This window comes from Phoca vitulina, unplaced genomic scaffold, assembly GCF_004348235.1.
Source record: "Phoca vitulina isolate PV1807 unplaced genomic scaffold, GSC_HSeal_1.0 scaffold1, whole genome shotgun sequence".
Lineage (NCBI taxonomy): Eukaryota > Metazoa > Chordata > Mammalia > Carnivora > Phocidae > Phoca > Phoca vitulina.
The window spans coordinates 26,789,851-26,815,868 of NW_022589704.1; the positions used below are offsets into that span (position 1 = coordinate 26,789,851).

A 26,018-nucleotide genomic window follows, 5' to 3' on the forward strand; every position below is an offset into this window, starting at 1 on the left:
ACTAAACAAATGAACGAGGAACATGTGTAAAGCCCATGATTGTTCACTATGGTCCAGAAGTGAAGTGGGACATGGGGAAATGAGCCCGACAAGAAGACAATGGCAGAATTGTCAAAGGAGGTGGGAAGCCATGCCTAGCTGCTGTCCGAAAGGCCACAGAACACCCATGAAAGCTGCGAGAGAAAGGAGTGACATAACCAAGCATATTTTGTAGAATGATTGATCCTGCAGTGGTACTAGAAGTGAATTGGAAGGACGCATGAGTATAGATAAAACATCTCTTAGAGACAGTCCCTTTAGGCAAGGAGCCTGTAGGCCTGGACTGTGCTAATGTGACTGGGATTCAAATGAGAGCCTGGATTCTATGTTCAAAAACTTAATTAATTAAAAGAAACCATACCTTCTTCTTTTAACAAAATGCCTTATGAAGTTTCTCTATTTTATGTATCATCTACCTACTTACATCCATCTGTTTGTTGTAAGAAGGGAAACGATAAAAATATTATGTTTTATGCCATTTTGAAAGAAATTTACCTTATTTTCTTTCTTTCAAAAAGATTTTATTTATTTATTTGACAGCGAGAGAAAATGAGAGAGCACAAGCAGGGAGGATGGCAGAGGGAGAGGGAGAAGCAGGCTCCCTGCTAAGCAGGGAGCCAGATGTGGCGCTTGAACCCAGGACCCTGGGATCATGACCTGAGCCGAAGGCAGACGCTTAACTGACTGAGCCACCCAGGCTCCCCTACCTTATTTTCTTGATTTCAGTTTGTAGTTCATTCAGCTAATACCTCTGAAGAGCTCTTTTTCATTGAACTATACAGTGTTAGAGAATATTTCACTTGATTTTTGATGTGCAATGTAAGATGGAATTACTATTATTATTGCTCTTTTTTTTTTTTTTTGAGATGTTACCGCAGGTTACAGAGACATGAGTCTGGTCAGGTCTGCATTCATCTGATCAGATATTCAAACAAAAAAATGAAGAATGTTGAGAAAAAGTCAGAGCCCACATGACTGAAGATCTAGATTTTTCCTTGAGAGGCACTGTTTATAATAAACTACTTTAATGTGTATGTATTGAGGCTTCATCTAATTTTCAGATCATTATCAATCATCAATTGTTTTACTATGCTTTCTGGTATCTTATTCAATCAACATTTATTGAATACCAGCTTTATACCAGAAATCCTGTTAGGCATTTGGAATACAACGATGATTAAGTTATGGATTCTGACCACAAGCAGTTCACACTATACTGAGGAAGGCAGATATGGGTGAAAAATATAGGTTACAAGATAACACAGTAAAGGCAATGAGAGAGGACGTAGCAGGTGCTATGAGTCATATGTATTTAGAAAGAAAAAAATGGAAGAATACAAAATATTTGTAAATATATAGACTAAGAAATGGCTTCTCAACAATGGGAAAGCATATAGACTATTTCTACATGGTCTTTTTAAAGGCTGTATATTGAGCCTTTGGTTCAAAACAAAGAAAAAAACCACAAAATCTACTTAAGGTTTCTCAAAATGTTTAAATATTGATAAGTAAAATGAAAAATGTTTTTCTTATAATTTCTGAAAGCCTATAAAGAATGTGATGTACTATTATCAAAGAGAAATGTTAGGATATAGCATCGGAATAGAGAGAGTGGGCATAAGACTTTTAGAGCATGGCTCATAGATCTCCATTTGGCCAAACCAAGTACTAGTAGACCACTCATCTACACTTAGGGCCAGTTCTATCGTCTATCTATCTATCTATCTATCTATCTATCTATCATCTATCTATCTATCTATCTCTGTCTATCATCTATCTATCTATCTATCATCTATCTATCTATCTATCTATCTATCTATCTATCTATCATCTATCTATCTATCTATCTCTATCATCTATCATCTATCTATTTTTCTATCTATCTATGTATCTATCATCTATCTATCTATCATCTACCATCTAAAATATTTATTTGAGAGAGAGAGAAAGAAAGAGAATCTCAAGCAGACTTCCCACTGAGCACAGAGCCTGACATGGGACTTAACATGGGGCTCGATCTCATGACCCTGAGATTATGACCTGAGCCAAAAGCAAGAGCTGGATGCTTAGCTGACTGAGCCATCCAAGTACCCTGAGGGCCAGTTCTCTTGATCCTAGATGAGACCTTTGAAAAATGTGTGACAGAAATAGATGGAAAAAGCAATATCTTTACCCAACAAAGTATGGGACCAAAAGATTTGCTTCTTTGACTTTTTCAATTTTTTATTTTAGCTAAAATAGGAGGTAAATCAAAGAGAGGAAATTCTCCAAATTTAAGTTAGGAATTTCAGAGTTGAGCTATGTAAAAAATGTGAACTCAAGATGGAATCAAGAAACTCAGTGATATAAAAATGTTCTAGATAACTGCTTTTCTCCAAGAAAATGGCTATAAACAATTATTCTTTACTGTGACATGAGATCCGTATTTCCAGTGGACATTTGGCTGAGAATTTCTAAGTAGCAAGATTTAATTTCATCTTTTTTTAACATTTTTCTCTCTTTTTTTTAACTTAAAAAATAAATTAGAATTAAATATTACAACTAAAACTATATCCCATTTCTGGCTTTTTAATCTGAGACAAAAGGAAACAAACATTTCAGTTAAACATAAATATTTTCTTGGTAAACTCAGGATAATACAAATTATGAGACAAAGTCACATCTCCTTTGAGAAACCACAGACCTGAAATGTAAAGGAAACCAACATTTCTTAGGAAAGAATAAGTCTTTCAGGAATACTTTACAAATAAGACAGAGACTACCTCCCTCATCCTTATCTACAAGAAAATAAAAAGTGAGGGCAAGTACCTTAAGCATGGGCCGCAAAAGAGAGAAATATGAGATCAGAAAATTTTCTCCTCTGATGGTGAAATTTAACAATATGTACTGAACACCTATTATGTCACAGGCATGGTTCTTAGACGCTGAGGATATGCAGATACTATCAAGACTCACTTTTGGCCTTCAGGAGCCACTGATAGAAAATAACATGTCCACGTATATTTAGGTGACAATACGATAAATGCTTTAATAGAGGTATAAAAGGAATTAATGGAAGTTACCAAGAAATCAGGGATCAGAAATTCATGGGAGGCTTCAGAATGACAAACTTGCTTTCAATGTTATATTCATGGTGGCAAGGGCACAATTCTACACACAAAAACAACAATGCAGAGATGTGCAGAGATGTGGTGAGAGAGCTGGAAATGTGCTGGAAAACAAGGATGTTTTGGGATGCCAGAAACAAGGGTAGTAGAAGATGCTGCCAAGAGAGGCAAGCATCTAGATGATGAGATACCCTGCTTGTCAGGCTGTGCAGTATAACTTGTATCGTTATTAATGGCATGCCACTGAGAAACTCTGAACATACGCTGATAAGATGAGTCAGAGAAAGGGTGGCAGAAAGTTATGATCAGAAACAGGAAAAGTAGATAGATGTTCAATAATGCAATAATTAGTGAGTGAGCAATTAAGAGTTTGAATAAAGGTAGCAATGGGATTGGAGATGGGGGAAGATACAAGATATTTATATTGACACACGGGGGGGGGTCTCTCAAAATGCCACAGGTCATACAAAATTCCTACCCTCTTGAAAGTCACATTTTAATGAAGTGATCGTACAGTAACCCAAACCCTAATTAAAATATAAAATGTCATATTTCATATAAGAATATTAACTTTATTTTCATTTTAATTACTAAATTTAATATATTTAATCTAAAATTGAACATGAGAAGAAGACAGTAAGGCAAGAGGAAGGCATTATTTTTGATAGGATGGTCAGAGAAGCATCTCCAAGGAGGTGAACTCCGAGAAAATGCAAATGCTGTTCAAGGTGCTTTTTAAAACAAAGTTTCCTTTAGAATTCTTAGGTTCCAAAAACAAGACCATCTTTGATTGTAAACACATGCTGAAAAGGAATACAAGAAGTAAAAACAAGAAGGTGTACACACTGCTTCCCAGTGGCAAGAACTTTTCTAGTATCACAGCAGTCTGTTCTGGAAAAAGGTCTTTTTGATTGTTTTGGTCCTTTGCTTTTTATTCAGGATTGATTACGACCGGATTTTTCCTAGAGCTCTGTTCACAATGGTTTTAAATGACTCAAGCTTTGGCACCCCCTCACTAAAGTATTTGCTTTAGTGAATTCTAAATTTCTCTTACAGAGTCTGCAACTGTCTCACACTCAAATTGCCTTCTGTAGTAATTACTGAGCACATGGTACAACTGGAGTCCTTGACATTCATTAAAAAAAAAGTGCAGGGGGTGGGTGAGAAGGGAAAAAGAGTAAAAAAAATTTTTATCGCAAGAAATTAGCAGGTTTAAGTAAATCATTCTACTTCTCAGGAAAAAAGATGTGACAGAGACACGGAAGGAATCGGCCTCCGGGTTCAGCCATGTTGGATTTTTGTTCATCATTTCCCATTCTTCCCACACAGGCTGAAACCTCAGACTATCTTTCTTTCTATGCTTGTAGAAAAGGCCAGTTTTATTAGGGTTTCTTCATTTTAACTGCTCTCTGATGCCATGAGAACTTGATTAAATTGCTACCTATTCTCAAAGGGGAAAAGGAGTTTTAACCTCCCAGGAAAAACCAGTGATCATACCTTTACTGCGATGTAGTATTTTCACACACCCAACCATTCCATAGTCACAGGAAACTGAAAGTCCATGATAAAAGTATTTAGCAGATAAGTTGATTTTATAGAATATTTAGCTGATAGAATGGCTTTTATGCAACACTGTGGCACAATATTCCACTCATAAAAAAATAGATGCACTGCTACCCTTCATATAAATAGCAATATTTACTCCAAATAAATACATGGAACAAATACAAAATATACTATGAGGCTTATACATGATTATTTGTGAGTTCATCAAAACATAAAAATTCTTTAAAAATTTTTGCAAAAGTACAAACTGTGGGTTTTTCCCCCTCAATATTTTACCTTTACTCATTATTTTTCTTTAAAAGGGAACATCCTTCTTTGGTTCAAAATGAGTTTTGACTATCCCAATCATGTCTTTTTATAATGAATTTTAGAAATTCATTAAAGTACAAGCATTTATTTTGTTCCCCAATGAAGCTTTCTTCATCTATTAATTAATCAACTGATTCACTTAGCAAGAAGTTATTGAAAAGGACGCCTGGGTGGCTCAGTCGGTTAAACGTCTACCTTCGGCTCAGGTCATAATCCCAGGGTCCCAGGATCGAGTCCCACATGGGGCTCTTAGCTCAGTGGGAAGTCTGCTCCTCCCTCTGACCCTCCCTCCTCTTGTGCTCTCTCTCTCTCTCTCTCAAATAAATAAACAAAATCTTAAAAAAAAAAAAAGAAGTTAATGAAAAAAACTAAGCAGTTTTGGGCACTATGCTTTTTTTGCCATTATCCTCTTGGATACAATGCTTATTTCTATGAGGAAGGTTTTAGAAAATATCTTATTTGTGTAGTACTGTAAAAATTAACTTTGATAAACTGATATCTCAAATACATTTACTATTTTAACATGGTACTGAGATTATGATTCAGAGTTTTGTTTCTATGGTATGATTGGCATCTATTCTCACCAGGGTTTGAATTATTTGATCCAAATGTTCAAACATATTTATACTGGACACAGATTTTCCTTTGGTATCACAGAGACTGCTAGCAGTTCATCAGAATCTCTTTCTTCTTTTTCCTGAGCACAGAGCAGGAGTATATTTCTTATCTATCCTTACAGTTAGGTGTGCTCATATGATTTAGCTCTAACCAATGGAAGTTTGGTTCTTCTACAACTCCCATGTGCTCCTCCTTGGTCTTTGCCCCCCTACCAGTTGGATGGAGACAATGACAAAGTAAAACCATGAATGGAAAGATCCCATTGTCTGAAAGGAATCCCACAAATCTCTATCCCTGATTGACTATGGGAAGGACACACAGGCTCCCAACCTAAACACCCACGCAGGACTGGTAAGTGAGCAAGAAATAAAGTGATTATACATTTCTGCATCTATTTGTTTTAGCAATTAGATCCATCCTAACTAATATACTTGGTTTGAAGAAATGTATGACGAGATTAGGAAAAAAAAAAAAAAAAAAGGATGATACCAATAGAAGTAATATAGTTAAATGAAACTCCATTTATGGCCTACACTGCAAATCCTGGCAGCAACTAGGACAACTTGTGGGTGTCGGAATGGGGGAAGCTGGTAGGCAAACCTGAGCAAGGAGCATTTCCTGCTCTTCCACAATCACCCACTTGATGCCCCTCCACTTTCTGGTGTGGCTGGAGCAGAGAGGGACCAGCCTTTCCCTCGGTCCTCTTGTAACATCTGTCTTGCGGCCAAGGTGGAGATAGAATTTGCAGTCACTTTCAGAGAATCTTAGGACAGTCTCATGTTTGCCAAGGACAAAGTGGAAGGTCTGTCTTTCCTGAAGATGGTAGAAGATAGAAGCGTTGACACATCCTCTACTTTGGTCTCCCCAGGCTTTTCATCCTCCCTCACTGGCTTCACATTTCCTTAGAGGGATAGGTGGCCCCCGTTTTTGTTAATATTAATCTGTTTGTCTTTTAACATTGCTTTTCCTGCCTCCTCCAAAGCTTTGTTTCCTAACTTGTCTCCTTGGGGACTCACGGTGTTCGCTTTCTCCTCTCTTTACTTTCTGACTATAAACCTACTGTTGTTAGCAGCAATCATACACACAAAAGAAATGACAACAAAGTGACGACTGCCACCTTAAAACCCATTTTGTAAATCTGCTACCTAGGGCTACAACCCGTATCTTTTCCCCCTCCTTGATCTCTCATTTATTGGCCACATCTTCCAATCATTATTTACTCATTATTCATTATTGTTATCTATTAATAGCAATTGATTAAAATATTATTTTGTTTCAAATCTGGATGACACGGTCCTGGAAGCACAAATATGGCAAAGACAAAACTTTTGCTTTTGAGGACTTCTCAGAGCTGGGGAGAAAGCCAGAGATGGAAATAATTACACACCAAGATGATTTTTTCTGTAGTTTTTTTTTTTTTTTTTTTAAGATTTTATTTATTTATTTGAGAGACAGTGTGAGGGACAGCATGTACAGAGGAAGAGGAAGAGGGAGAAGCAGACTCTCTACTGAGCCCGGGATCCTGAAATAATGTCCTGAGCTGAAGGCAGACTGAGCCACCTAGGTGTTTCCCTTTTCTCTAGTTTAGATACACTTAAAGGGCTATGAAAGCCCCTTCTCCCCCAAAAGCACACTTAATATCATTTTGGGGGGGGGGGGCTGGAGAAGGAATGACATATGGATTGAAAACACATAGCTTTTCTACGTCAGACAAGGGGACAATGGATATTTAGGCAAGACTTGCAGAAATAACAAAGACAAGAGCAACGTGAGAAAAACATGGCTTACCAAGAGAAATAAGTAAGTTAAAGAAGAAACAAGTTTCTGCCATGGTTAGAATGAAGGAAAGGCAACTAAGTAGGACAGAGGAATTAGATTGTCTAGAAATGGTTGCTTGGAGCCCAGTTTTGAAGGGTCTTTACTGAGTTGGATACTTTATATTATAGGAAATTTTTAAGTAGGAAAAAGAAATGATCTGATGCATATGAAAAAAAAGTCACGTGGTGCCAGCATGCAGGAGAGGCAGGTTGTAAAAGTGTCAGGAAAAGGGCAACTCATCAAAGGGCACCGAAAGGCTCAGGGAAAGGTACTGGAGGCCAGGCAGAGGGAATAAGGGTGTCCAGCCCTTGGATTATGAGGTACCTTGGTAACCACATCATTTTCCTTCCTCTGTTTAAGCAAAAAGTTAGATTTCCATTGGCTTCAACTCCTTTCCCAAATTGACGGAGATAAGGCTACTGCAACTGATTGTCAAGAATTTTCTGAAGGCAAATATCCAACAAGATTTGACTCTTAAGACCTTCCACAGGAAGTTTCCTTTAAATGACTTACACGCATGGCCAGCAAAAGAACTAAATGCATAATAACCATTCTTTTAGAGTCTAAGCATTAGAAAAAGTGCTCATCAGCACCGAATTGCTGTCTTTTCCCATCTCCATTTGGCCGAACTGTTAAAAGGCAAGACTTACTGATAGCACCCCCCCGACAAGAACTAGAGCCTTCTGCAGCGGGGGGTGCCCACCTCTGCCTACAGAACTGCAGCCCAAACAATCTGCTTGGAATTGCCCAGGAATCAGCAGAATGTGCTTATGAGTCAGCCTGTTAAGTAGGAGGACTGTTATTGTTATTTTAACTCCTGCCACAGTATGTGGGCAATTCTCCTTTTTTCTGTCTCTAGTTAACCATGAAATGTCTTTCTTTAAAACCTCACCCCTGGAATAGGTTTTTGCTCAGTAAGAGGCAGAACAATTTGGGGTCGGAGTATAACGGCCAGCTGATAGGACAGATGAGAAGAGGCTTTCATAAAGGAAACATCAGATAGTCTCATTTACCAATAGCTTATTTTTAGAATGTTTAATCTGCCTTTAAAATTACTCACACAGAGAGAGGGCCATGGGCCAGACCTGAGTGCTGATCAGATAGTAATCAGCATAAGTCAAGGTACTTATTTCCAGAGAGGATGGTGAAAATACCAGGTTTTCTTTCTCTTTTCCCTAACTGTTGAGGGTATTGTGGTCTGACTGTTTGTCTTTCTCTTGCCAAGTGTTCTCAACAATATAAACACTCATCAAGTGCTGCTCTAAGGAATATTGTAAAAATAAAAAAAAAAAGTCAGCGTATTTTACAGAAAATTGTCTTCAGGGCTAAAATTCACCCATCAGTGAGCGATGAGAAGATATACATCTGTTCTGAGGATAAAGCAAAATCTAAGCAATATCGGGTTGTAGCAAGTCTTTTTGTTTTTTAAGGATTTATTTATTTGTTTATTTATCGTGAGTGGAGGGAGGGGCAGAGGGAGAGAAAGAGAATCTTCAAGCAGACCCCCCGCTGAGCACAGAGCCTGAAGTGGGGCTAGATCTCAGGACCCCTAGGTCATGACCTGAGCTGAAATCAAGAGTTGGACACGTAACCAACAGAGCCACCCAGGCGCCCCAGGCTGTAGCAAGTCTTGATATTGTTCTTTAGATAAAGGATGGCATGTAATTATAAAATAAGTACTTTCTGCTCTTAAAATGGATTTTTCATTTCTACCCAGCTGATCTGTGCTTAATTTGTCTTTGTAGTTTTGGTACTATAAATTAAGATTCAAGATTATATATCAATAGAATTAAGTTTTTTTTTAAGATTTTATTTATTCATTTGAGACAGAGAGATACAGAGAGAGAGAGTATGAGCAGGGGGAGAGGCAGAAACAGGCTCCCTGCTGAGCCAGGAGCCCGATGCAGGGCTCGATCTCAGGACCCTGGGATCATGACCTGAGCCGAAGGCAGACGTTTAACCATCTGAGCCACCCAGGTGCCCCAGTAGAATAAAGTTTTATCATAATGCTATAAAATCATGTGTCAAGATCATGCATGAAAGCTCCTCAGCATTCCAGAAGCAATTGACTCTATTAAGACAAACTGAAAGAACCCTTAAAAGGGCATACAACCATCACTGATGTTCATTAAAGACATCATGTGTATTCCACAGTAACCCTGCATACCTATTCAGTCCTTTAGCAAGTGAGTGTCCACCAAGATGGAGACACTGTTCTAGGCACAGCTCAGAATGTCACCAGTCTCTGTCCCCAGTGGGGGGAAAGGATGTTGAGATGATGTCAGGGAGGTAAAAGATGTCAGCTTGTATAGCACCTTGCTGGCAACAGTAGGAGTCTAGGATTTATTCTGAATATTATGGGCAGCCACTGGTAGATTTTGAAAAAAGGAGTCATATCAATTGATTAAGATTTATAGAAGATCACATTCTGTGAACAACAGACTATAGGAGAGACAGACTGGGTGCAGGAGGCTACTGCAGTGGTCAAGATGAGAGTGGACTCCAACGACACAAGTAGAGATAATGAGAAGCAATCACATTCTGGACAGGAACCAGCTTGGTCCTGTTATTATCTGCTACGAGGCTTAAGGGGGTAAAAAAAATATACCTCTAATGGGTAGTAGAGGCTGAAAATCAACCAATTGTCAGGGTTGTTCATCTCATTGTAGTGTTTACATGGGGCTTTTGTGTCAAAGAGATGTTATTACATGAAGTAGTAAGACTCTTAAACTTCAGATACATATACCAAGCTCTACATTTAGAATTACATGTATTAGGTTTGAAATATTCACTTCTAAATTTATAGAATAATTAGTAATAACAGCAAATGACTACAAAGATTATGTCATTTACAAAGCATCTTTACTCCTATTATCCCATTCAGTTTAATCTAATTGGCATGGTTAGGTGACCAGAAAGGTAATTACTTGGTAAACAATGTTAAGATAGCATAGCAAGATAGAGATATCTAATCAAATAGTCACTTTCATGGTATTACTCAAGGAATCTTTGCCATTTCCAAACAACCTGTTTTCTCTCTCTGGATTGATATTGTGTCTTCCTTGTTTTTCTTTTTTCTTTTCTTTTCTTTCTTTTTCATTCTTTTTTTAAAATTTACTTTGAAAGAAAGAGCAAGTGAGAGAGAGTGACTGAGAGAGAGTAAGCTTGAGCAGGGGGAGCCGCAGGCAGAGGGAGAGGGAGAAGCAGTCTTCCCGCGGAGCAGGGAGCCCAGATGCGGGACTCAATCCCAGGACCCGAGGATCATGACCTGAGCCGAAGGCAAACACTTAACTGACTGAGCCACCCAGGCGCTCCTTCTTTTTCTTTATTTATCTTTATTTTTTATTTGAGAGAAGAGAGTGAATGGGGAGAGGGAAGAAGTAGGGAGAGAGGGAGACTCCCCACTGAGTGCAGAGCCCAAAGCAGAGCTTGATCTCACAACCCTGAGATCATGACCTGAGCTGAAATCAAGAGTCAGATGCTTAACTGATTGAGCCACCCAAGCACCCCTCTTCCTTGCTTTTCTGAGATCAATCCCTTTAAGTCACATAAAAGGATCCCAGTAAATATTAGTGGAATAAATGAAACTGCTATTTCTGTGTCAAATAGGTTAGGTAGGTTTTCTCAACTCTTTTTCTTGTAGACAGTATAGTTTTGGAATTCAAGAGAAATGAGTTTGAATCTAGCTCTGCAATCACTATATCATCTTGATTAAGTTGCCTGACATAAATGGACCTCAATTTCCCCATCTGCAAATATGCACTGCACTTTTGACCTGGGAGGCTTACACAGTCTTGCATTTACTCAGATATGCCCACCAAAGGCTAGTTTATCTCTACTTTCTTCCCCAACTGAGCCAGAGGAGTCATCTACTCCCTTAAGAAAATAAGTTATAAAAGATTCTATGTCTATAAATCTTACTAATGCATATTGATATTTCTTTTACCTTAAAGAAATGCTAGAATTAACTAGAATTTTGGAGAAAATTAGAGAAAATCCTTTTTCTTTAAGTTTCCCTCATGATTTTTGAAGGAAATATAAGCAATCGACATGGGCCAAATGAGAGTGTTTTTAAGTATCTTTTAAATTTCGAAGGCAGTATTTACATTGCATTTGGGAATAGTCAGCATTTCATCCATGGGTAAATAAAACAGATTTCACTTATTGTATTACAGCAAAAGCAGTTTAAAAAACCCACAAGTCCCATTAGTTAGCAAGATCCTTATAGCTAGTAAAAGAAATACTTTTCTAATAGGAAAAAAACTAAAACATAAACAGAATTGGTATAGTATCATATATTAAGAACTTCGGATTTTTATACACAAATGACAAAGATGTCTTGAAAGCCATGGTTAAACCATTTTAGCATTAAATCTTCAAAATGTTAAAAGTTATTTGGAAGCAGTAATTAATAATACTAAGCACCAGATGACTGAAACATTACAATGAGTCAACTTTATGACAAAGTGAGTCAACCAGATCTTCATGTATCAATATGGCTGCATCTCTAAATATAATGTTGGGTGAAGGCAAAAGAATGTCTATAGTATGGTACCATTTATATAAACTTTTAAAATGTGAATAAATATATGGCATGTTGTTTCACACACACCATTAAAATATTAGAACACACATAGGAAGGTTATATCACCTTCAGGATTGTGACACCTTTCAGAAAGAAAGGAAAAGGAGCAAGATGAACTTTTCTTCTCTCTATGATGATTTATTTTGTCAGAAAAGATCTGAACAAAGTTTAATATCAGCACTTGTTTAATCCATGTGGCTGATGCTTTGGTATTTATTATAATATTTTCTATATTTTTCTTTGAAAATTTTGTTAAGTTTCTGGCTTAAAAATAAGGTGATAAATAATAAAAACAGTAAAGCATATATTACTGTGGCCAATTTCAGATCAGATATTCAGTTCTTCTAATAAAAAGAATTAAATTAAAATACATTCTTCATTTCGTAGAATAAAAAGTCATTCATTTGTATTCTTTCTGTCCTATTATTCTGCTTTAACATAGGAATTTTGAGTTTAAAGGAGGATATAAAATAAAAGAAAAAGTTCTTTCTGTTTGTAAACTGTGCTAAAGTATATACATTCCTTTATTTACTCATGCAACAGTTGTATAGTAATAAGTACAAACATAAAATAAATGTTGCCTGCCATGACTCTTTTGGTACATCCATTATGGTTTTTTTTTTTTTTTCTTCCAGAAATTTGGACAGAACCAATTCAAAACATAGGAGAATCTGAAAGCTAGGCATTTCTACAACAACATGAAGTTATTCTCATAATAATAGCTGGGGCTGGTGTTCTCCCCATGCCTTCTGCTCTCAGACCTATGTATAAAACCTTGGCTGAACTCCTTACATCTACTTGCTTCCTCTCTCTGCCTCAAACCCCTAATCTGTATAATGGGGATGATCCGAGTATTTCCTCCCAGAGTTCTTATAAGGATACAGGGGTTAGTTACGTAAAGTAAGTCATGCAAGTCTTATCTGGCACATAGTAAGTGTTGAGAAAATACTGCTGGTGTTTTTACCCACCGCAGGAGAAACAGGTTTAGTTCAGTTCTCATTTCATAGTTTTCAGTTCTCATTAAAAGAGTGAAAAAGATCTTTTCATTCTTTTACTATTAAATCATTCAAAACATTATGAAGTGCTATTTTATAATCCTAAATCTATTAGCTATAGAATTCATATATATTTCTCCGTTATCAAAACAAATTGATATTTATTTCATAAAGATTTTTTAAAAATGTGGTCGACAGAGTGTTATTTTTCACAACTGTGGATAACTCTTTTATTGTAGAGAGGACAGGGTCTTACCGATTCAAGGAAGTAGTAAAATGGCAAAATCCGTTATGTTGTATTCTCAAAGGGTTAATAATATGTTGTGGCTTCTTTCTGTAAAAAAAAAAGAATTTAGGAAATCAATCATTTAATCTGTGATCCATATAAATCTATTACATCATGTAGATCAATACCAAATTCAACTCGTGGCTTTCTCTTTTTCTATTGGGTAACTATGAGGCCATGAGATGAATTCCATAGTGGTTCTCTATAGTCATACACTGAGCATTTACAACCAGCAAAGTGCTCTTGCAGGTGTTTGGAATAGAGAAATGAAAATGGTAACAGTTGCATACTTTTTCTCACTTTTTAGCTTTACTCTAGTGAAGCTTCGTAAGTATTATATCCAAGGAAAAATAAAATTTTAAATTGTTTAAATTGTTTTCAGCTAATAAATAGCAGGCAACTGTATTCTCTCACAAGAGAATATATTCATCCATTATATATCCTCAAGGAAGATATCGCTCTCCAAGTAAAGAGCCTTAAGACTGAAATTTTGATAGCTATTAATTCTTCTTCAAGATCCAATAGGAAAATGTAAACATGGAAAGACAAGAAGCAGTTGGCTCATTTCTTCTCTATCACCCTTCAAAGAACAATATGTATAGGGATATGAATAGACAGGGTTTGATTCCAACATAACAAACATTGACCGGGCCAGGTCCTGTATTAAGTGCTTTTACATGTAATAGTTCACTTAATCTGTGAGCATTCACACAGAATATGTAGCAGCAAACAAGTCTGTTAATGCATATTAAAGTTAGAAAGGCTTAACATTAAAAAAAAAAAAGAAGAAAAAAGAAAATGCTGCAGGCGGGAAGGAACACAATAGAATTCTCCAATCCCTCACATAATTTGACAGTTATTTTAAGAAAAAAAGTTTGCACTGCCCACATGTCTGAACACAGCTCTTCCCCCACCACCCCCCAGCTTTAGTTAGGCTCAGTGGTTCTCAAATTTAGAATATATATAACATTATTATACAGAGTTCTATACACAATAACTTCAGACTACTGAAAGAATTTTTAAGGGTAGCTTTGATTAAAAGGTTGATTTTAGAGCAAAAATAGAATGGTAGAGCAGCTCTGCACCTTGTTCAGATCAAAAGAGTCGATCTGACTTTATTTTCCTTAAATTACTTAATACGCATGTTTTACACTTCATCTTCATGATTTTGAAGTACATGTCCGTGTATGTGTCTAAGCATGCACGTACACATGCATGCATGCATCTTTTACCCTAGTAAAAATTAAAAAAAAACAAAAACAAAACAAGAAAGAATTGCATAGAACAAGTGTCAGCAAACTGTGGTCCATGGACCAGATCGGGCCTGCTGTCTGTTTTCCTCAGTTCAGTGTTGCTGGCACACAGCCACGTTCATTCAGTTCTTTGTTGTCCGTGTCTGCTTCTGTGTGCTTCAACGTCAAGGAGCTGTGACAGACGCCGTACGGCCCTTCATGTATTTCTATATGACCCAAGTGTTTACTATTTGGCCCTTTACAAAAAAACATTTGCTCACACCTGTTATCAAAGAACATGTTCATCATTCCAGTAATACTAAAAGCAATATTAAAAAAACTAATATCCTGTCTTTTATAGTCTTTCCACATATTAACTCAATAGTTAAATGTCAATGAAAGTGAAATTCCAGCCCTGAACACTTAAAAGCTAATTTCATTCCAACAGAATTGGGAAATTATTGGCCAAAGAATGAGATGATTATGAGAAAATGGCGGTACTCAGTCATAAAAATAATGCCCCATTTACCCATCATCGTGACTTTTGTGTTTTTTTGTTTGTTATAAAATTAAAACGTCTATGCTTTTTTCTAGACTTTATTTTATGAGAAAGAGATAAATGCCATCTGGGATTTATTTTTTCAAAAGCAACTTAGGGCCTATTCCATGAGGCACATAAAATTGGATAGTCATTTTAAATGAACACACAGCAGGTAGAAGTGATCATTTTTATTCCAGATCAAAAAGATTAAATTACTTTAACACAATTTTTGTTAAGAATATTATTTGACACAGTCTTAGTATTTGATACCTTACATAGAGTGGCTGTGACATCCCTAAGATAATATTAGCAAACACTGATGCAGCATTTATTATGCACCAGACAGCGTTCCAAGTACTTCACATATATTCATTCACTTATTCCTCACTATCACCCTCTAAGACAGGTAACTATTATTATCACCACTAAAACATGAGAAAGCTGAGGCCAACAGACTTTAAGTGCCTAGCATCACATAGCCAGAAAGTGGACAAGCCTCTCAACCATACACCAACTCTTTTTTTTTAAGATTTTATTTATTTATTTATTTGAGAGAGAGAGAGAACAAGCTTGAACACAGGTATGCTAGAGCTGGCGGCGGGGGCGGGTAGGACAGATAATGGGGGTAGGAGAAGCACAAGCAGACTCCACCCGGAGTCTACAGCCCAACATGGTGCTCAATCCCACGACTCAGGTCATGCCCTGAGCCAAAATCAAGAGTAGGACACTTAACCGACTGAGCCACTCAGACACCCCTACGCTAACTCTTTATAGACCCTGAGAACTGGTGTTAAGTCTCAACTCTGGCTAAAGACAATTTCAAACATAAAGGCTTTGGGACTCCTTGAGAAGTGGTATTTCACCAATGGCAACTTTCAGTTTACTAGAAATACCTACTAAGCACATATTTTATTCAGTGTATTCAGCTTTTTGACCAAATTGAAATGTACTCAACTACTGTTCTGTCTCTGTTCTCTACTCCATTATTCCTATCAGGCTTGCTTACGCCACTTTCCAGAATCTCTCAGAGTTGGGTGTGAAATGTTGAGATCATGGCTGGCAACACCTGACAACCTTAATTTGGTTAAGAACTATATTTAAGGGCTAGCCTAATAGAGAATAGGGTGTACGTTGGCATCACAAAATAAGTTGAGTAAATCATTTAATGAGGAACTCAAGATAGACACTTGTTCGGCTATCGAAAAAATTAGCTTTTATCAGTTGATAACCCAGATAAATAGATGTGCATACAATGCACTTAGTCTGCATATACTACGTGTCCGGCTGTTGGCATATTTATGTGCAAGTTATATGACACCCCTAGCACTGAAGTTAGATTGATAAGTTCATGCAGACTTAGAATTTCAGGAAGAAAATATTGCCAAGGTGTGGTTTTCTCGAGTGATGTAAGAACCCATGTTTCATTAAGCAATAAAGTCAAGATAAAATCTTCCCTGGGTTGTTAGACCAGGATATACTACTCATTAACCTTTGAAACATATTCTAGTGTAAGTATCACTTGGTTATTTTTCATCTTTTGATAGACTTTGTCAGATAAGTGAAACATCTAGATGCTTGAAGTTGCTGGAATCCTGAATAGCATTTCTGAAGGCTAACCTTGACCTCACTGGCTATCATTAGCCTACTCAGCTCTCAAATAAACAATAGTAACATTGTTCTCCACCTCCTCTGCCAATCTGCTCTATGTGGTTTTGAACAGTTTATGTAATTCAGTGCACTTGTGCATGATAACAAGATTTCAACTATTGAGGACATTCAGAATTGCCAGTACTGTTGGGAAAAGATGCACTAGCCAAGCAGTCTTTAAACAGGAGAGCAGTTGCCAACATGAAATCATTTAGTCTAACAGGCTACTAAACCATTTCTATTCCCTAATACATTTAGAAGCAGCTCATTATCGCTACTTATTTGTAAGTAGCCAAAAGTTACAGCGAACCAAAGTCACTGATACTTGGACAGATGAGAGAAAGATCTTCCTTTCTTGGGGCTTTTCCCAAATTCCCTTTTGGAGAACACTATGCTTCTTGCTAAGGAAACATACTTCAAAATATATGAATTAAGGACACTTAACAAAAGCCCTAGTCAAAACATATGGTGTCCAGTTGACAAGAGAATCTAGGTAAGGGAGACAGTAAGAATTTTCCCCTTTGATTCCCAAACCTGATACTCCAGGCTATTGCTGAGGATTAGCAGACCGGGTTAAGCCGGCTTAGCAGAAATTAGCTAGTCTTGTCCAAAGCACCTCAACCTGATTCAAGGCCATAAAAATAGGATACAAATGGGTGAAAGGATAAAGGACTGGATTAGTCAGAAGAGTCAAACTTAAGTCTCAGAGACTTTGCACAATAAAGGTTTCTATCCTGCTCATACAAATCCTGATGTGAGTAGGATAATGCTCCAGGCCAACTCTCTCCCACGATCTGAATATTCTTCTGTGGCTCAACTCATGGCCTCCAAGATTACAGTAGCAGGGAGGAAGACATGAGAGGGCTGCACACCAGCTCTTAAATGCTCTAACACAGAAGTGACACACATTACCTCCTCTTACCACTCACTGGACTGAACTAACCATGATGGCTCTGCCTCAATAAAGGGTTGAGAAACACGGAGGATAAACAGAGCTCTGGTGGGGCACCTGGCTGGCTCAGTCCGTAAAGCATGCAACTCTTGATCTTGGGGTCGTGAGTTTGAGCCCCACGTTGGGCGTAGACATTACTTTAAAAAATAAATAAATATGTGGAGATCTGGTGAGTGGTAAATATCTCCATCACGAGAGTGACACAAGATGCATGATGAAACAGTAGCTCTGTTAGGGTTGAGTTTAGATTCCTTCTTGGTTGCAAAGGTTGAAAAGAAATGCTCAGTGACATTAGTGAAAAACGTATTCTGCTAAATTGTTAACATATGCTGACTCTGATGGAATATAAATAAATATTTTATTTTATAAATAAAATATAAGAGGCACTGCAATGTAGAGAACCTTGGGCAGCAACAGGGCACATGTGCCAGTGTTTCCGCTTATTTCTTATACTGCTGCTTTCTGCTCAGGATCAGAATATATCTGAAGAACTAACACTTCTTTGCTTGACAGAAAGCCATCTGTTCATTTGTTTCTAATTTTCATACAAACACTACCCATTTTTAAAATGGTAGAATAAGCCAGTGCAGATCTGCAGGTTCACGTGGTATGAGGAAAAAGAATGAGGGAAGGGTACCAAGGACACAACAGGTGGCCACAAAAGTGACCTGGCTAGGAGGCCTCCTAGTGATGTCACTTTCATGTTCAAACCTCTTCTGCCAACATGATAAAAACCAAATTTCCTAGGTCTAGCCTCTAGGGCTTCTACACCATGACTACGCTCAACTGGTTCAACTTTATCTCCAACTTTCTACCCTCGCAGAGCCTCCAGTTCCTTTATAGACCTGTGAATTTCCCTTTTCATTCCAGTTTCATATTTTTCTTCTCTCCTTCTACAAAGTCCTCTTCTTTCTCCTTTTCTTCTTCTCTTGCTCTCTCCCGCATCCCCCCTCCCTCCTCTCCCTCCTCTAGGTTTGTCAACACTTCCTTGAACTGGAGCGCTGTTCTCTAGAAGTCTCCCCAGCCACTTCCAGGTGTATGGTTCTTCTTTTTATCACCTATTTGGCATTCATATGAATTACCTTGTGTTGTTAACAAACCTTACTGGAATTGAAACAAATTCCTACCCCCATCCTTTTTCGGCTTTATTTCAATCCTAGAAGCCATTAATTTCTCTCAAATATATGAATTCCTTTATTCATAGTATTCTGAATTCAAAATAAGTTCAAATGAAGAACAAAAACTATTAAACCATATCAGAGAGAGTATACAATGCACTTCAAATAAGGCAACCATATTATCAAATTGTCTCAAGAGGTATGAGCAGTTTACACTCCTACCACTGTCTATTTCCCTACGCCATCAGGAACACTGTGTGTTTTTTATCTGTTTAATGTCTGCTCCACTCCACCCCACTCCAACAAATCTGTAAGCTCTAGAAGGGCAGGGGCCATTTTCTTTTATATTTACTACCACATTCCCCATCTAGTGGCAAGTACTTGCTCAATAACTACTTATCAAATGGATGAAAAATTGAGGTACGTGCTGCAAAAAAATAGAAAAGTATGTTGATCCTTTAATTTTGTATATATGAACTCCTTTGTTCCAAGCAATGAAATTTCCTTCTCTACTTGGCTTCCTGTTTCCCTGATTTGAAAGTGGGTGGTTAGTAAAGGTTGAATGAGTGAATAAAAACAAGGATGATAACAGTTTATTTTCCTAACCATTCTGACTAGAAAAAAAATAACACACACTTTGGATATGGATGCTGGGTCAGAACACTGGCCTATCTCCTACCGGCTGTGGAACATTGGGCAGACCTTCTAAGTTTTTGGATCCTTAGTTTCATCATCAATAAAATGGAAATTATTAATTGAGATTTCCCTTACAGAGTTGCTGCAAGAATTAAATAAAATCATTTGTAGAAAGTGCTTTGACAATGGTGGAAAATTGTGAGGTCTCAATATCAGTCTTCGAATGGTATTTCTTGTGAAGAGACTATATATTCACTTGCCAATACGTGGTTTCTTAGCTTCAACTTTTCTCTTTAGTTTTGCTTAGCAGCCAAATGCCTTTTGTAAGTTCTTAGGACAGAGAGTGTCTTTGAGAAGGACTGTTCCAGAGAAAGAAAGCATCTCATTTACTAATAGCCCCAAGGTCACCTGCTGGGAGCCATCTGTCAACCTGCAGGAGCGCAGAGAGATTTCCTGGGGAAGAAGAGGGGGCATTTGGTTGAACCTGGGTGCCAGGTCACCGGGCTATTTCTGAGGCCATTGTGAAAAAATTCCAGCTGTGGTCTAAAAAAGTCAGAATTCAGCTGAGTGATGATGTTCTTTGCCTGAGCTTCTGCACTCTCTGAGGGCGACATCCTGACTGCTGGAGAATTTGAAAAGGCAAGCATTTAGGAAAGGGGCCTCCACCAGAGAGGAAAATCCATGCTGCTGAATGTTATCTGACAGGAAAGATGAAATTCTGGCAAATCTACTTTTAGCCCAAAGTCCTAAAAGCTCCAGAGGCAGAGGGATTTCACCAACTCACTGAAGTCTTGGGGAAGCATTTACAATTAAGGGTGATCTCCAGCTGATTCAGGTCCTTCATCTTTTGCTGCATATTGTTCAAGAGGCAATGTGTGATAACTTAATTAGCATAGTGGGTACTAAGTTGGCACCCATCCCTCCCTGTTCTATAATGCTAATTTGAAATCACTCCTTTCCTCCCTAAGTTATTTTCTTAACAGTGGCGGCCAACATTTTATTACTAAGGAAATTTCCAGTAATGACCCATTTTAAAAAGTGAGGATTTCTTAATTGAGTGAGATTACTTACTGGGTGAAAAAATACATCAAAATAAAAGCTCCCCTTAACATATACCTGAATCCACTATGTTAGCACTCCCAGGTGCTCCAGAAATTCTATAACAATATTCATGCATGCATGATACAATAATTCTCCCATCAGCAATTGTAGAAATATTAAAACACGTAGGGATATATCATTACGATTTCACCAAACAAAAGGGGAGGGCTTTGCATAGAGATGCTGGTAACAAAAGAGTTTGCCTCACTATAAATAGGAGCCAAGGGAGGAGGCAGATCGTCTGCTGGGGAGCTCTTTAAAATGTTTTTCCCCTCCTCTATTATTCTGTCAGAGGCCATGCAATTCCTCTCCTTTGTGCTCTTTTCAGAAGGGTGTTCTATTATTATGCTTTATTTAATTGGCTTAGATTTAAGTAAACAGACGCCACTGAGATGAAGGGCAGTTGGAATGGAGGAAGGAGGCATACAGAAATCAACACAGGAGGAGGGGCACAGAGAGACAGGGACTGCGGGCTGTAGAGCCGGACTCCAGAGAACCCCAAGCACAGCCTGCTCCAGAAAGGCTTTTATTGAAAGCTCCTAGTGGCCGCTTAACGTCTACAATCAAGCCACATGGGACTGATTTATATAAAAACATATGAAAATAAGAGTAAAGTCTAAGCTTAAAAAAAAAACCAGCAAGTGAACCAATGAGGTTGCAAATATTCTGGCTGCTCTAATTACTGTTTTTCCAAAGGAAATGTGAGGGCCGTTGCCACCTTGCTAGGGTTCTCCTGGGCTCTCCTGGGACTACATCAGCCGCTTTGGGCATTGGCAGGCACAAAGGTTTGCTTCAGGGGTAGGGTTTCACCTTCTCACTCTGAGGATGGTTCTTAGAGCTCCTGTAGAGCCAAAGAGGAGTCAACAGTCTTCAAGCAAAGTTATTGAAAGTTTAAAAATGTGTTATCTTTTAAAATTGTGGTTCCCACCAATTACAACAGAAAAGTCTTAGAGTCGTCTAATTCCATGGGCAGGACTCTGCCCAACTCCCACTGACCGCCCCCATCTCTGCAGGATCTTCCCCGGACTGGGAAAACCAGCCTCCCACCCTGTGAGTGCCCCCTGCACCTGGCCGCCTGCCTTACCTCACCTTACACAAAGGCTTCAACTTTAATGATTTCAGAAGTAGCTTCTCTGTGAAGGAATACAGGTCCCATGGCAGAGTGGTTTTGTTTTGTTTATTTATAATTTCATTTTTTCCATCTCATAGCCATCCTATTTTTTAATGTCATGCCAAACTGAAAGTCATTTAGCTAAAAGAAAACTCATGCAGCTAAAGAAAAGGGGGGGGCGGGAAACAGTTAAAAAGGAGGCTGGAAGCCATTTGCGACTTCGTCTCTGCCTCATGTTTTGGATGGCTCTATCTAGTTAGTGTGGACTGGATGTTTTCTCCATGCACAGAAAGTCAGCTTCAACCTCCTGAGCAGCTATCCCTGGTCCTTTGGAGATCTGGTGACCACAGGGAGAATTAGACCCTGATATAATAGAAAGTAATCTTATCAATTGCTTCCAGAAATTCACTGTAAGCCATTACAGTAGAGCATAGATATGAAAGGGTGAGGACACATTAGATCCTGATATAACTTTAAAATAACATTAAAATCTGGAACTCAGATTTCCATTAAATTATTTGGAAGAATCACGTGTAATACCATAGCTTGACCAAAAGATAAGGACCTTTATGTGTCAGAAGAACATTATAAGCTTCTCTGTCATTAAATAAGATTCCCTTTGAAATCTGTTCTGAGATGAAGTTTTTGTGCCTTAAAGGGATCCGTGTAAATGTGGGAAACAAAGGCAGAAGAAAAAATTATTACATTTCCTTACTATCTACAGCCCATTGACAAGTCCTTGAAACAGGCCGAGTGACATTCCTGTAGGAACTTAGCTGCCTCGATGTTACTTTGCTAAGGGCGAAAGGCAATCTTAGCCTGACCCCCAGGATCCTGTAGGTCTCCCTTAACATATAAAAATTCCTTTGGAAACTTCCTTTATCTCTAACCCCCAAGATACATGTTGGCAGTCATCCCCCAAGCATATGACCCACCGATATACATCTGAAGGGTCTCATGACTCAGGTTTTATTAGACAATAATAAATGACCTTTTCCTAACAATAGCCAGCCCTCTCAAGGTCATGGAAACCTTGCTTCCAAAATTCCGTAGAGACTTAAAGCTATCCCTAACCCCCTCCCAACTTGAAAGTATATAATGGGCCACTCCTCATGACCCTGGTGCAGCTCTTTCTGCACCACCCCCTCCACCCCCCCCACCGGTCCTGTCCCCTGGCTTTAATAAAACCACCTTTTTGTACCAAAGACATCTCAAGAATTCTTTCTTGGCCGTTGGCTTCAAACCCTAACATTTTTCCTACATTACATGCACTATCACAAAAGACATCCACCATTCATTTCTCACCATGTTCTTGCATATCATATTATTATGTTGCATTACCTACAACAGCCTCTGAAATTTCAGTGTAAATAGAAAGGTCTATTTAATAGTTCTCTCAATCATCTAACAAATTACTTGCTAAAGCTGCCGACTAAATAGCAGAGTCAGTTTCCAGCAGGGACCAAAAGGAATAGCCTTTATGCCATTATATGACAGGTAACATAACTCTGTCAGAGCAGATCCAGGGGCAATTTCTGGCTTCCAGTTTTCCAGACACTTGGTTTTAAGTATTCTACAAACCAACAGCCATTTCTCTTAAATAATTCAACAATTAAAATCCTTTTCCTGAAAAAGAAATAACCTGTGAAGATCTTTAAGAAGAAACCCTTGTTACGGTAAAAGTCACATTAAATTTCTTTAATCTGGGGGCGCCTGGGTGGCTCAGTCGTTAAGCGTCTGCCTTCAGGCTCAGGTCATGATCCCAGGGTCCTGGGATCGAGCCCCGCATCGGGCTCCCTGCTCAGCGGGAAACCTGCTTCTCTCTCTCCCACTCCCCCTGCTTGTGTTCCCTCTCTCGCTGTGTCTCTCTCTGTCAAATAAATAAATAAAATCTTTAAAAAAAAAAAATTCTTAATCTGATGACTTCATTACTGAAATGCAAACATATTTCTAAATGATAACTAATTTGTTTTTAGTCACTCTCAAAATTGTGAGAATTTATTATATTTATGATTTTGACAAAGAGGTTTGACTCTTTTCAAGTAAATGCCTATAAAATAGACATGATTGTCAGTTTTTTTTAAATTGAATCATTTCATTATTAGTGCCTAACAAAGGTGTTGACTGAGATGAAGCATAATTAAGCATACACATATCACAGAACCATCTCTCACAGCAAAAATCTTATAAAAGCTCGTATTTTAGGGACGCCTGGGTGGCTCAGTCGATTAAGCATCTGCCTTCGGCTCAGGTTATGATCTCAGGGTCCTGGGAGCAGGGAGTCTGCTGCTCCCTCAGCATCCCCCCAACTCATGCTCTCTCTCTCTCAAATAAATAAATAAAATCTTTTAAAAAAAAGCTCATATTTTAAAGAAGCCCAACAGACAGTCTTCCAGCTCCTTTATCCAGTTACACGGAACTTTTTTCCCTTTCTTTTTTGGTAGTGATACATACTAGTAGATTTTAGGGTCACTTTGCATGACAGAATATTTGGCTTTCCTTTATATTTTCTGCTTATTAAATTGTAACAACTGGAAGCAATTTTCTCATATTCACACTATTCCTGCCTGTAAAGTGTTACATCTGGAAGCTTCTTTTAGAAATGTGTCAGGCAGTTGTGCTTAGCAAGAGAGGCTCATTTGTTATACTTTGTTCATTATAAATCTGTAACTTAGTTGATGACGGTGGATTTCAGTGGATGATGACGGGGCTGTTAGACTCACACATGACTCCATTCACTTTCTTTTTTCTGGATACGTCTTGCAGTGGGTCACTGGTATAAGAGGCGGCTTGACAGAATGGAGAGAAAAGCTTTAGAGTCAGCCAGACCTCTATGTAGCAAGTTATTTAATTTCATCAGGCATAATTTCTTCCTCTATAAATTGTAAATAGTAGTATCTACTTTCCTGGAGAATGATTTTAAGCACTAGGGATAGGTTAGGGAAAGCTTCTTGTAGGGGGTCTGACGTATATGCACTGATACATGGTAGTGGTATTACGCTACAACTCAATGAACTGGGTAGGACTGGTTTGTCAAAACACTGAACAGAGTGTTGCTATTCATCATGTTTTATAGCACTTTCAACATGGTCGGACATCACAATCCCCAGGGACCCTAAAGATTCGGAGTCCTGGGTTTCTGTTCCCAGAGGTCCAGAGTGGGTGCCGGAATCGACATCCCTCACAAGTACTCAGTATGACCTCTAAGAGGGTGATCTGGGGATCCCAATTTGAGAAATAACTGCTATATGATATAGAACGAATCTTATTAGCATAATTATGATTTTTTTGACCGTGACTAGATACCAATTAAAAAAAATAAAAGGAGATGTGGTTCTGGTGATATTAGCTTAGTAATAGCTGTTCGTTTAAATGTTGCTAGTTTTTGTTGTTTTTAATTGTATGGGCTTAGTCTTCTTTTAGTGATATAGAGTAATCCCAAATATTTTTCCTGGTAATTTATGGGTTGTTTCTCTTCTCCAAAAATCTGGTTTTTAGCTTTTTGTGTGTGACAGACTCTTTATAAAATTTAATGAAAGCTTTGGATCTACGCCCATGTAGGCATGACCTTTACTTATACAAAAGCTTCCTGTGTCCCATTCACATACTGCCTGGGAGCCAAGAAACCTCAAGTTAAAGCAGTTGGGCTAAAGAATTAGATATTAACCATTTGCAGTTTAGAGAACTATTTCTGTACTCTTGAGATCTTACAGGTCTAAAACATGATTATTGTGCAATGGAAAAAAATGTGACCTTTATATATCTATTTATTCTCAAGTAGCTTTGATTGCTTATTCTGTAGGAGGTTTGGAAAGAATAGCTCTTTACAAAAATGAATTGGAAAATTCTAATAAGGAGGCTGTTTATTCTGTTAAAATAACACAAGTTTCTACTTTGGATAACAAGGAATTCAGTAAAAACAAACTTTAAATGCCACAGATTCTACCACAAGTTTTGGTAAAACAGATATGTATTACCCAGCAAGTTTTACCTTTTTAAATGCGTCTCAGCCCTGGGAGAGGAATATAAGGCAACGCGCACTTCCTTTTTGCTTACATTGTTCTGGGATGAAAATACTTCAATGGTCCAATGCTCTTAGGAAAAAGACTAAAATCATTACTTTGTCCTGGAATACTCTGCCTCACCAGGACTTATTTCTCTCTCCAGTCTCATTCTATACTATGGCCCCCTTACCCTCGTCTTCTGTTTTACTAGCCTTCTGGTGTCCCCCCTTATACATCATGCTCCTGTAGCCACAGGGCCTTTGCATGTGCTTTTGCTCTACCTGAAATGCTCTTTTCCATCCTCTTTGCCTAGTTTAGTATTACTTATTCATAGATCATAGCTAAATTATCCT

The 26,018-nt window shown here is 38.1% G+C and overlaps 1 protein-coding gene across 20 annotated transcripts in view; it reads right to left on the bottom strand.

Annotated features, from left to right (window-relative positions):
- MAP2 (microtubule associated protein 2) overlaps positions 1-26,018 on the bottom strand; it is a 280,028-nt gene that overhangs the window by 93,028 nt on the left and 160,982 nt on the right. For all 20 annotated transcript variants that reach the window (XM_032403335.1, XM_032403344.1, XM_032403425.1 and 17 more), the window contains one exon: positions 13,294-13,371. The gene's annotated coding sequence lies outside the window, so the exon portion shown is untranslated. The remainder of the gene's footprint in view (positions 1-13,293; positions 13,372-26,018) is intronic.